The sequence below is a fragment of the Canis lupus genome, chromosome 1 (assembly GCF_003254725.2).
Source record: "Canis lupus dingo isolate Sandy chromosome 1, ASM325472v2, whole genome shotgun sequence".
In the NCBI taxonomy this organism is placed as follows: Eukaryota; Metazoa; Chordata; class Mammalia; order Carnivora; family Canidae; genus Canis; species Canis lupus.
Genome location: NC_064243.1, coordinates 5,476,471 through 5,490,337, shown reverse-complemented (window position 1 = coordinate 5,490,337; position 13,867 = coordinate 5,476,471). Strand labels below are relative to the sequence as shown.

The 13,867-nt window shown below is 35.4% G+C and overlaps 1 long non-coding RNA gene across 1 annotated transcript in view; it reads left to right on the top strand.

Moving 5' to 3' along the window:
* Positions 1 to 8,388: 8,388 nt before the first annotated feature.
* The window catches only part of LOC112643812 (uncharacterized), a 36,686-nt gene continuing 31,207 nt past the window's right edge, over positions 8,389 to 13,867 (top strand). The window contains exons 1-2 of the long non-coding RNA XR_003125914.3: positions 8,389 to 8,446; positions 13,041 to 13,138. This is a non-coding gene — a long non-coding RNA (uncharacterized LOC112643812). The remainder of the gene's footprint in view (positions 8,447 to 13,040; positions 13,139 to 13,867) is intronic.

Genomic DNA, 13,867 nt, shown 5'->3' with positions numbered 1-13,867 from the left:
GCTTTGTGGAGATGACCTTTAGAAATAATACTGCTAACTCTATGCATTCAACTTGGCTTGGGAAGTCCAGCCAACATAATCTATTTAGAATATACAGTCTGCAATCAAATGGACCAGAAGGGCTAAAACTTTTAGTTACTTTGCAAAAAAAGGTATTTGTAGCATGGGGAAGAGGAGGCAGTTGCTCTGCCTCCCTTTACTGCAGTGCATGGTAATGCAACTTCCTGATCTGAGAACATTATTTTTGCCATTTAATGCAAAGGAAAGTTAATTACAAAGAATGACAAACAGCTGGATTCAGTGATGGTCTTTCTACCTTTAAACACACTTAACTTTTAATTAAACTATTTTTAAATTTTTCTTAGTAATGATATTAATACATAATAGCATCCAGGCCTGATTAGTGAAAATATTCCCATCATTTAGGGAGGAGTTGTAATTATGTTCTGGCCTCATGGCTGTCATTTAGAAAATTGCAAACACAGTTCATTAAAGGGCACTTTCATCAAGTGACTTACTTTCCATCCAAGTAGTTATTCACAGCAAAGACAGGTTTCTGATATAAGTTTACAAAGGAAACCAAAATACCCTATTATTGCATGGTCAAGCTACTTTCATATCACATTCTGAGAAGTGGTTCAGAGAATACTAAATTTCTACAATGTGAGATTGCTTCCTGCTTAAATATTAGTCAAGTGTATTTTCAGGTACACATAATTTTAATTATTATCATATTTGTGATTTTTAGAAGGCAACATTACTTCAAATAACTTATCATTTGTTACTAATATTTTCAAGCATTTTGCAAATTATGAGATGTGTATGTATATGTGTATCTCCACATACACATATATACATGCGTACATCTATATAATTGTCATTCAAAAAGGCTCACAAGAGAAAACATAGTGACTTGATAAATTAGGCAAGTATACTAGAGAGGTGAAAAGAGGAAATGACAAATAAATAGTAAGTACACATAAGACAGGAGGGATAGAATATATCAGGACCTTGTAAATAAGAATGGACTAAATGCTATTAAAATGAATTTATAAGAACTGTGCTGAAATATATTTTACAAAGTAGAATATAAGGGAAAGGGCAGGGGCACCTGCATGGCCCAGTTGGTTATATGTCCAACTCTCAAGGTCATGAATACAAGCCCTGGTTCAAGCTCCATGCTCATCAGAGTCTGCTTGAGATTCTCTCCATCTCCCTCTGCCTCTTCCCTCTCTCTCTCTCTCTTTCTCTAAATACATAATTTTTTTTTAAAAAAGGAATAGGTAATTACTTGCTAAAAGAAAAAAGGGGTGATGACTGGCAGAAATGCAAAATGAATATTAGTTCAGGATTAAAAACACTTGAAGACAATGACATTTTAAAAGCAAATTACTAAAAATTCAAAGAAAACTTGAAAAATAAAATTATACTGGGATATTTCAATATATATCAATCCATTCTTTTAGACACAAAAAAGTAAAAAATAAATGAAATTAGCAATCATCCTAATGTGTACATAGGGAATGTTCATTGAAGATAGGGAATATGGTATAACATCCATGGAACAATTAGAACAATTAGAAAAACATTTATATATTTACACACCTTCCCCAAATAACCCCACACTAAAACATAAGAATAGTACTGGCTATCTACTGTATCTTATAACCCTATACATAATAAAAATTAACAATAAAATGTGACAAATATATAAAGATATGTTTAAAAGAATGTTCGTGGCAACATTTTTATAGTGCACTAAACTGAAAACAAATGAATTTTTATCAATGAAGAAATGTTTGAATAAACTAAGCAATAGCCATACCATGAAAAATAAAAAAAAAAATAATCAGCTATAGGAAATAGTACATGAGATGGATTCTAATTGAAAGGATTGCCTTAATTTATTGTTGAGCTAAAAATTAAAGTATGGTATATCCCTAAGTTTTATCTGTGTTGTAGCTTGTGACAGGAATTCCTTACTTTTTAAGGCTTAATAATGTTTCATGTATGTATATACGTTATGTTTATCCATTCATCTGTTGATAAACGCTTGGGTTGCTTCCACCACTTGGCTATTGTGAACGATGCTGCTATGAACGTGGGTGTGCAAATATCTCCTCAAGATTATGCTTTCAATTATTTTTGACATATACCCAGAGGTGGAGTTACTCAATCGTATGGTAATTCTATTTTTGAATTTCTGAGGAAATGCCATATTGTTTTTCATTTCAGTTATACCATTTTACATTCCCACCAACATGGCACAAATGTTCCAATTTATCCAGATCCTCACCGTGGTCTTTTTTTCTAGATAATAGCCATTCTAAAGGGTGTGAGGTGATATTTCAGTGTGATTTTGATGTGCATTTCCTTAATAATTAGTGATGATGGACAACTTTTCATATTATTATTGGCCATCTGTATATCATCTTTGGAGAAATGTCTGTTCAAGTTCTTTGCCCATTTTGTATAAAGTTATTTGCATTTTTTGTTGAGTTGTAATTTTTCATATATTTGAGATATTGACTTCTAATCAGATACATGATTTTCAAATACTTTCTTCATTCTATAGGTTGCCTTTTCATTCTGTTGAGTGTGTCCTTTTGTACACACACAGGAATTTCTTTTTTTAAAGATTTTATTATTATTTATTTATTCATGAGAAACAGAGAGACACAGGCAGAGGGAGAAGCAGGCTCCATGCAGGGAGCCAACGTGGGACTTGATCTTGGGTCTCCAGGATCATGCCCTGGGGCAAAGGTGGCGCTAAATGGTTGAGCTACCCAGGCTGCCCTATATGCAGGAATTTCTAAGTGATGTCCCATTGATCTATTTTTGCTTTTGTTTACTGTGCTTTTGATGTCGTATCCAAGAAATCATTCCCAAACCAATGTCATGAGGCTTTTTCCTGTTTTATTCTAAGAACTTCATGGATTTAGGTCTCATGAGTTAAAATTTTATATGGTATAAGGCTTGGGTACCACTTTATTTGTTTTGCATGAGGGTATCCCGTTTTCTCAAGACCATTTGTTGAAGAGACTGTTCTTTCCCCATTGAATGGCCTTGGCACCCTCATTAAAGATGGTTCAACACTACATGTAAGGATTTAGCTCTTGGCCTTCTATATGATTCCACTACATGAACTCTCTAATGTATTCAAATTTATAGAATCAGAAAGTGAAATGGTGGATGCCAGGGGCTGGACAAAGGAGGAAATGAGGACTTACTATTTAATGAGCAAGCATAGAGTTTTAGTATTGCAAGATGAAAAATCTCTGTTATGTTGCATAACAATGTAATTATACTTAACACTACTGAACTGTACACTTAAAATGGTTAGAATGGTAAATTTTATTATGTGTCTTTGTCACAATTAGAAATAAAAAGAAAACAATAACAAAAATAAAATGCAGAGAAGTACATACAATATGATTTTTTATTTTATAAATGTTAGTAACCTAACATTTACTGTGTGTGCATGCATATATGTGTATTACATGTGGGTAAACTGGAAGTAATAAGAAATAGTTGAGACAGAACTAGAGAAAGAGAGATTAATAAGAGAGAGAGAGAGAATATGAGTTTGAACTTGAATATAAGTATGGAATGCTCTATACCTGATTATTTTTTTAAAGATTTTATTTATTTATTCATGAGAGACACACAGAGAGAGGCAGAGACATAGGAAGAAGGAGAAGCAGGCTCCATGCTGGGAGCCCAATGTGAGCCTCAATCCCGGGACTCCAGGATCTCACCCTGAGCTGAAGGCAGACGCTTAATCGCTGAACCACCCAGGAGTCCCTCTACACCTGATTATTAACACAAGGAAACATACACAAGGATATTCACTACACCATTGTAAGTGGAAAGAGTTCTGGAATCACTTAAACTTTCATTAATAGAGAACAATTATATAAAAATGTGTGCACATTGTAAAAATGAATTCGATCTATAATATGACAACATGATATATCTCAAAAATGTATTGATGAGTGAAAAAGCAAGTTATCAAATAAGAACAATGAATATAGCATAATACCATGTGATCATCTGAATGACTACTCTCTTTTCAAATTTTATCAGATATTTTTACTGTCTTGGTTCCAGTCTTGTTTACGAATTCTTTGGATCATCTTGTAAGATGAGAACGGTACCATGATTGACTTAAGCCAACTGAAAGTCAAGTAATGTCAGGGCATGGTGTGCTGATGCCTATTTCTCTGAGTTCGTGGAGAGATAAGTGGTGGAATTCAGTCATCAACAGGGAACATGGCTGTGTGCCCAGATTCATTTTTTGAAGAGAAAATTTATTACAGCGTCTCTTATATTAAATACATTTTATTAATTTGATTTTTTGGTCTTACTGTTTTTATAAAGGTATCCTGTTTTATAACGGTGTAAGTGTGAGGAGTTTAGTCTCTTTTTATATTAACACATATTTATTTAATACGATAATCAAAAATATTGCTACACTGGATGTCAATGAGGCCATTTCCCTTAACATAGGCACATAGATTATTTGATGACACTAATAAGAAGTTATAAATTTATTACACATTTAACTCAAAGGCAGCCAGTGAATTAAATGCTTGTCAATCACTGACCTCCACCTCTGAAACCAATAATACATTATATGTTCATTAATTGAATTTAAATAAAAGTCAAAAATAAATAAATAAGTGCTTTATTGTCTCATTTAAACTAACCATACCTCTCCGTTTTTCCAGTGGAAGAGCTAAAGCTTGCAGAGGTTGCGTTGGATGGGAGAGAATTGGTCAGAAGACATATTTGCACAAGGTTTGGGACCTGAGATTGCTCCTAAAGTTTACTGTTTATTTTTTTTTAAGTTTACTATTTTTAATATAGTATATTATCTAACTGATGAAAATAGGGATTTTCTACACACAAGGAGGCAGAGGAGATGGAGGAGAGGAAGGGAATGTGTGTGGTTGGTAATTGTGGTTGGTGGTGGTCCTTGAGTTAGCTAAATGAACCTGGGGAAGAGAGAACTCCTATCAGGCCTCTCTTTGTGATATTGACAGTGAGGGCAAACATTATATTATATCCTATATCGGAAAACACATGAAAATGGGAGAGCCCCATTATTTTGCTTTTAATGTTGTGAAGAATTGCCCACTTATTAGTAATCCAGTGTCAGATGCGATCATTGCTGTAATTGAAGAGGAAGTCACAGGGAACTGTAGATAAGAAACACTCAAGGCCCTTTGAGGAAATTGGAGAAAGCTTTTCACAAGGAATTGTGATTGAGACTGTTCTTAAGGATGGGGCTTGCCAGGAGCTGGGGAGTGGGGGAAATGAGATCTCTCTTTGCTTCTGACTCTGTACATAGATATTCTGATATTTATTTCTTGTTATTCAGGTAATGCCCCTGCCTAATTATAGCATCACTCTTTATTCTCCACGTAAATACATTTTGCTACCAATTTAAGCTGAAAAGTATCAGGGATTCAATAAATAGTTGCAAAATATTAGAATATATATATATTCCTTTCATTGGGAGATCATCTGACACTTGAAAAGATAGTAGGACTACTTGCATTTGATGAAAGTGGAATGTAGTCACTTTATTATTTTACAAACCCCCTTAGATGTTGGAGTATCTAGTACCAAGCAAAGTATTTCTTATTTCTCCTTCTGAAAAACACCCTGACTTGTTTGTTCTCCTTTGTCACCTTCCTTCTGATGCCTTTATCTACTTCCTAGCAAAACTATACCTCTCAACTCTAACAAGGCAATGGGATCCCATATTTTAAGAGAGGATTATGGTTTTATGGCTCTAGAATCTTTCTTGCTGTAGTGTGCTACTTACTTTCAGTTTAAATCCCTAACAGAGCCAACTTTGATCAGTGACATTTGTAGGACTGGTGAAGCGTTTAGTTAAAAGAAATTGTTTGCTTTATCAAGTGTTTAAGGACTTCTAATGTCAACATTTTCAGGAATACTAAAAATAACAGAAAGTCATTATTTGGGTTTATCATTCTAATACAAGTCACGGCTATAAAATTATATGACTGCAATTTTAGGAAACAACTTGCATGTACAAATGAGTCTTATTTACCTCTAAGAGGTCACATCAAGAGGATACGTACTTATTCAAACACTCCACAAAACCTTTTCTTAAAACCTTTTGCTTTGGAATTAGTCAACTGAGCCGTCACTGATACTTACCAATCTCTTTAATTATCTTGAGTTGACTCTCTCTCTTATTCTCTCTAGCAGCTGTTCTAAACTCTTTCCATTTTCTCCTGCCTCTCTAAGGCACTTCGCTGGTTCACTTTCAAATGACTTTTCTTCTTATTTAAAAAAAAAAAAAAAACACTTCACGTGCAATTTCTTTTACCCTCTCTCTGCTTCACTAAAATACCTCTAGTAATTCTTAACCTGTTGAGTCATGAGCCACACTGAGACTCTAAGAAAAATCTTTTTAGAAAAATTTTGTGTATAATGTCAATCCATAATGTTAAAGCCAGCTGCTCTAGGATCCCCTCTGTCATGCCCTCCTTCTGTGCTTTCTGAAAGAATTAAATGCTATTGGAATTTTAAAGCCAAATCTTTCTATGCCATTGGACTCAGTCCTTCACCCTTGAAAATCGAGATATCCATACTAAACCCATGATCTTCATACACAAACACACCCCCTTCTGATCCTGCCTTTGTCTTCATTACTGAGATTTTGATGTCCCTGAAATGCTATGCCTCCCTCATTTCCTGAGTTCCTGCACTGCCTTCTACATTTCATTGTTCAATGACAGTACAGCATCTACCAGCTGACCCAAAGTTACAACTTAGGAGACATCCAAACTCCTCCTTTTCCTCCATCTTAAACATCTAGTGAATAACTAAGTCCATTTAACATCATCCAGACATCTTGCCCTTCGCAAACCACATGGCTGTCCCTTCACTGAGGTTCTCACCATTTCTCTTCTGGACTTTGCTGAGAGCTCAATAAGTGGGCTCCATATTTCCATGGAGTTACCTCCTTGAAATGTATAATTTACTGAAGCACAACTCAGCCTCAAATACTCCAGTGTATCTCCATCACCACAAGGACAAAATCTGAACAACCTAGTTGATTCACCCACATATTAAACCACTCAAGATCTGACCCTTGCCAAGTTTTCAGACCACTTTAATATAAACTTTTCTCACTTTTTAGAGATGATATAATTGACATATAATAGAATGCACATTTTTAGAAACATTTTTATGAGTCTTGGCAAATGATGCATTCGTATAACCATCCTAATGAAGAGACAGAATGTTTCCATCATTCCAGAAAGTTCCCTTGTGTCTCTTTCTAATTAATTCCTATCTCACCAGCCAATATCACCCTCACCCCAGGACAACTGTTGTTCTGATTTCTATTACTGCAGATTAGACTTGTTATTTTCTAGAACTTTGTATATTTGTGTCTGGCTTTTTTCCCTGACAAAGTACCAGGAAAGGAGAGACCAGCAGGAACCTAGTGGAGTGATCAACATCTGATCCCTACCTGGGCACAAATAAGCCCCACCAGCCACAGCAGCAGTGGATAGGGACCACCCTACCTAGGTGAGTGGTGGCTTTATCTACAAAGAGTGTCAACCTGGACAGGGATCTATAATCACAGTTCCACATTCAGTGGCATGGGTGGCTTATCTGCTAGCACTCATAGCACCAGCTAGCTTGATATCCCCAGGCCCTACACCCAATAATAAAAAACAATGCAAGACCAGAATCTCCTTGACCTGTCTAGCAACAGAAAGCAAACCAGAATCCCCCCACCCAATGTACCTGGAGAGATTGACATGGGAGCCTCAGAGGCACCAGAGGAATGATGCATAACAGAATAATATTGCAAGGCCTTTGAAAATGAAATCATTACTGGATTCAAACCCTAAAGAGTATGTCAAGACCTATAAGCTAACCCTGAATAGAGGGACTCTTGCTAAAATGACAGATTTAAATAGATCAACAGTCCCCAAGCATCACATTCAGAATGTCCAGAAAACAAGAGAAAAGCAAACGTCATACCCAGAACCAGGAAAAGCACAATGCCAACAAAAAAAGACAACTGATGCCTAAGTCAGAAAGACATCAGATGTTAGAGTCACTGACTGGGTTTTAAAGTAGTCATCATGAAAAGGCTTCAACCAACTATTATGAATTATTTTAAAACAAATGAAGAAGTGGAAAAACCTTCACAGTTAAATAAAGTTACAAAAAAGGCCAAAATTTCTGACCCAATAGCCTCTGAATGTAAAGGTGTCCTCTCATTTATCTGGGGGTGAGAGCTCTGTGACTGAGGGGCTAAGGTTCTGGGCCTTGGGAATCATATCCTCCTTGTGATGCAAGGAGTGTTGGGTAGCAGTGTTGGGTGAGCCACCGGGGTTGTCTCATCAGTGAGTGAGGACTTGTGTCCAGGGGCCAGCTGTCTTTCCAGGTAAGAAGTTGGTACCTTTCAGTCCTTATTGTGTGAACAGTGACCTGATCATTGGGGGAAAAGGCTTGGCCTCCAGTCCTATGCCATCCCCTTTTAACAATGGAAATTTCTTGGACTTTTCCCACATCATGACTCATTGGAGATGAGCACATCAGATCTGAGGGTCTTACCCTGTGGTGAGACAAAGTGTTTGCAGCTGGGCCGAATGACATACAAAAATTGCACTCAAAATGGAAAAGCCTTCAGGAGTGGAGGAAGTCCTGAAGTCCAAATGGCTAAAGGCCAGTGAGATACCAGACAAGTGTCATTGCCAAAGGCTCTAATCAGATTTCAAATTGGTCATAGCCACTTACAGCTCCGCATGAAATCTTAGGAAGATAGAGCTTATTGTGAAGTCATAGGTAGCTTCATTCGGATGTCCAAGCTTTGTGACCTTGTTTTTCTAAGTCTTTAAATGCTCTTTTGTCAAAGTCCTGATATGTTAATAATTTTAGAATGAGCCCTAATATATGTAAATTTATTTTCTTAGAGATCTGCCGACATAACTTCAAGGTATTGGTTAAATTATCGATTGTCACTAATGCTAGTTAATTAATGCATCTAATTTTAAACTAATCTTCCTGAAATCCTGGAATTGTTTTCTTCACCAGGTTCCTAATTTTTAAAGGTGGGATTATTTCAGTTATAATATGAGACAGTGGTAACTACATTTGTTCAGAAAGTACTCTTCTCTGTTTCCATCATTTCTCAGTCCTAATCAAGACAAAAATTAGGGGAAAAAATAGCCTTTGTGTTTTTATTGTATCTCACTTAGTTATAAGTATGACCGAAGTCAGAAATATGAGTCTAACAAAACTTATCGGAATTCCAAATGTCTAACAATAAGTTTCATTATTTTTTTTTACCATCTTACCTCCCTATGTAAAAATCTGCTTGGAAAAACTATTTATAAAATATTTTGTGATTTTTTTCTTCTTAAATTATGAAAACAAATTTTATCTTTATCATTTTCATGAGATTAGACAAGTTTGAGTTTCCTAACTTTAAATAAGTTACATGTCAAAAAGTTTTTTTTCAACTGGGCATTCTAAAATTTAATTAGAGTCCATTTTTCCTTTGAATTATCTTAACTAGATGTCATGTTTAAAAATTCTAATTAAACACCTAAGAAGTTATTTCAGTTACTTAAAACTGCCAGCCCCAAAGTATGACCTTATCTGATATCTAAGAGACCATATTAGGGTTTAAAATAAAATGTATACTGTCCTTGTTGTGCAAATAAAGGTCAGCATTATGAGCATTTATGTTATCTCACCTGTATGAAAGTAAAAAGTACAATCAGGGTAAGTGGTTTCAAAAGCTCAGAAAGCAAAATGATGCTGTTTGTTGCCCAAGTTTACTGGGATTGCATATTCTGTGATGCAATTAAGAGCTATTGCAGAGATTTTGAAAGAAAATGATAGAGGTAACATTTTTAAAACCTCAGTAACATATTAAGCTCTTTGTCGTTTACATCTCTCTGCAATGAATCAAAATATCTCAGAATTAGAATGGAACTTAATGATTTTGTAATCTAGTGGTTCTCAAGATTCACTGTGTGCATATAAATCTCTTCAGTGGTAAAAAAAAAAAAAAAAAAAACACACACACACACATATTGTTGAATCTCACACCTGGGGTTTCTTTATCAGTAGGGCTGGGTTGGGGCCCAAGTTCTGCATTTAACAAGTTTCAGGTGATATTGCTACTGGGTGGCCCAGGAAATACCCTAAGAAGAGTTATTCTTGAGAATTAAGTGTGAAGATATCCATTAGTTCTCAGATAAACACCAGGCTCCTAGAGCCCTCAATAAATTCTATCGAGCTAGTAGAAGTAGTCAAAGTAAAAGTGTAAGAGAAGAAACAGAAGCAGCAGCACGAGAAGGAAGAGCATGAATCCCTTGCCTTGATACTGAAGAAAAAGTAGAACCTCTCTTTTGTACAACTTTTCTCTGAACAAATTGGTTTTGTCATTGGTATTTTCTACAATAAGAGGAATGACTTCTCACTTTCCATGCTATGGCTTCCGAATCTCTCTTAACCATCCACAAAAAAAGGGTTATGGACTAGGAGAAAAGGAAAAATTTGAGTTTCTCATATCTTAATGAATTTTTTTTTAATGTACTAAAAGTAAAGTGGGATAATGAGGAAAATGGGAGGGTGAAGTTGGAGAGCCATATTTTTTAGACCAATATTATGTAACTGGCAGAGGATTGGGTGATGACAAGATCCAGGAAATGAACAGAGCATGAATTCCAGGAAGGCATGAGCTATGTTTTCTTAACTTATTGCTACTTAACAGCATTAGTTCATAGAATGACTGAATTCAGGTAACCAAATTGGATTGGAATTGCTAAACATCGAATTCTGTGGGGTTAAATGGGAGAATATTTGTGTGCTGACTGAGCCAGGTGATTGCCACATGAAGAGAAGTGACCAGAAATATGGTGATTAGACCCTAAAAGACAGGCTAAATGGAAGTGCAACCTGATGATGACATCATGAAATGGGAAGACTAGATGAGCCATGGTCTAAGAGAGAAATCATACAAGTAAATCAATAAGTACAACTGTGAAGTCTCACATTAGATGTAAGAAGACAGTGTTGTGAGATGAAGTGCCACCACCACCACCACATCCAGTGCTTAGAACACTTACACCACCACCAACTCCCCCTTCCCCCGTCCATATTCCTATTTTAGAATTTGTGTTTGACCAGTGACATAACGGAGGATAAGAACTTTTTGGCTGAGACAGGAAAATATTTTCAAACTCAGTTACTTTCTCTCTAGTCACACAGGAAAAGCAACATGAGGAGCAGGATAATGATAATAAATGAGATAAATAGGGGTGCCTGGGTGGCTCAGTGGTTGAGTGTCTGCCTTTGACTCAGGTCCTGATCCCAGAGTCCTGGGATCGAGTGCTGCATTGGACTCTCCCCATGGAGCCTGCCTCTCCCTCTATCTCTGTGTCTTTCAATAAATAAATAAAATCTTAAAAAATAAAATAAAATAAAATAAATGAGATTAGTATTATCTACCAAATGATATATAAATTAAAATGAAAAGAAGACAATTAAATATCCTGCATTGCTGTAGACTGGATATTTGTATCCCCCCAAAATCCATATACCCAAGCCGAATGCCCAGTGTGATGGTATTAGGAGGTAAGGACTTTGAGAAATGATTAGGTCATGACAGAATTAGTGTCCTTTTAAAAGAAACCCCAGAGAGCTCCCTTGCTATGTAAGGTAAGGACACAGAGAAGAGGGTGTCTGTGAACCAGGAATTGGACTTTCACCAGACACCAGATCTGTTGGCTCCTTGGTCTTGGACTGCCAGCCTCCAGAACTGTGAGAAATAAATTTCTGTTGTTTATAAGCCAACTGGCCTATGAACTAAAACAAGCATACTCTTCGAAGTAAAATTCTTTAACATCCTTTAATTCTTTAGCATTTTAAATTTGTTTACCTAAAACATAAAGAGCTGACAGGGCAGTGTTGTAAATCAACCTACATCAATATTTATTGAGTAAATGCTTCACAGAAGGCTCTTTTCTCATTGAGCTGATCAAGAATTAAAATGTATCACATCATAAAAATGAAATAAATTGCTCTAATCTAAAATGTAGCTCTTAAATTTTCCTACCAGCCATTTGAAAAGCTAAACTATCTACTTTGGGAGAGTATGAAGCCAGAATTTTAAGTGTCATCTCATGAACTCAAGTTGGATTTGTAAAGAAATTTTTAAAATCTTTAAAAAAATTTTATTTCATTGATTGTTACTTAAAGAACAATAAAATATCACTGCTTTTCATTGCTAATGTATTTCATTGTGATGCAGGGAGGTCCTCTGCTAGGAAAATCTCAATCTCTTCTTGAGATGGTTGATCAAAGACGTAATTAGCCCTAGATTCAGATGTGCTTTGAGTGAGAAGTAATCAAAAATGACGTGAGAAATTAGGCTAAAATTAACTCAGAAGAAACATAAAATACAAATTGCTGCAAGTCCTCTTTTAAATTTTAATGATATTTCTTCAAAATGGTTCAAATCTTATAAATTCAAGCAAGACCAGTAGGAAAGCCTGACATATGTAGAACTATACTTGAATTTAAATCAGAAAAGGAATCACTAAACTCTAAATGTTGAACAAAACAATGACAAGATGATAGACACTATTGTAGGAGGAGGTGGAAAAGGACAATTCATACTTCTGAGCCCTTGAAATTGCTTTCACAAACAGTATGTCATTTAATATTCACAAAGTATCCTGAGTAGAGAGATAAGGGACAGATAAGGTAAGGGACATATAACAGTTTCTCATTTTATAGATCAAATACATGACTGACTGATTCAGTGATTGGTTGCAGTATTGACAATGCTATTTATTGCCAGAGAAATGACTACATACTCTTCTCATTGTATAATGCTCCTAGGATTTATTTATCTTTGTGACAATAAGGTAACACTGAGCACTTATAATGGGCTAAAACTCTGCTTTAGACACAACACACAGCCAAGTATGAGTGTGATTCCATACTGAGTATTTGTCCACCAGGTTTTACACAAGACCCCAAGGAAGCCAACATAACAAGGAAAATTAGAGATTCTCTTTCATTGGGATTCCAGTCTACTAAGGTGACGGGCATCGAACAAGTAAGTATTCCAATATACTACTTAATATATGTGTGTATTTTTAAATAATGCATATATAACTCTAGACCTGTCTTTCACTAGTAGTGTGCCTGGGCCAAATCTCCAAACCTCTTGTTTTAATGTGCTCACCTGCACAATGGGATTAATAATAATGTCCACAACTGTTGCAAAGATTAAATGGAAAAATCTATTATATTGTTATATATTATCCTGAATACCTAGCAATTTTTCAACAAATGTTGTTACCATTTGATGATAACGATTATTACTCTAGTTATAAAAATAAAATACTGTTCTTGCTTAAATAAGATGAATTTAAAGTTGTACATGCACAGTTGTTACAGATGAAAATACACATTTATTCAAGTGCAAATTAGAGTTTTATATAAATTTCTCTTTGGACTGTGTTTCTTGAATACTGGCGTGTCTCTAAGAATCACCAGCAAACCATTAAATTATATTTAGATGAACTTAAGATATGAAGTAAGTTTATTTGACATATGCAGTTGATTTTCATTAGTCATGAACACTGAATTAGTGAATCTTGAACCATCACTCCCAAGGGAAATGTAAGGTTTCGTTCCTGAGAGCTTCTGCTCATTTTCTCTATAAATCAATATATAAACTTGTTTTATATATGTTCTTGTTTAAAGACACCTTTATAATAGATATTGTTGGTTCATGAAGGTTGAGCTCCTGATAAAAAACACTATAACTCATGCCTGAAGC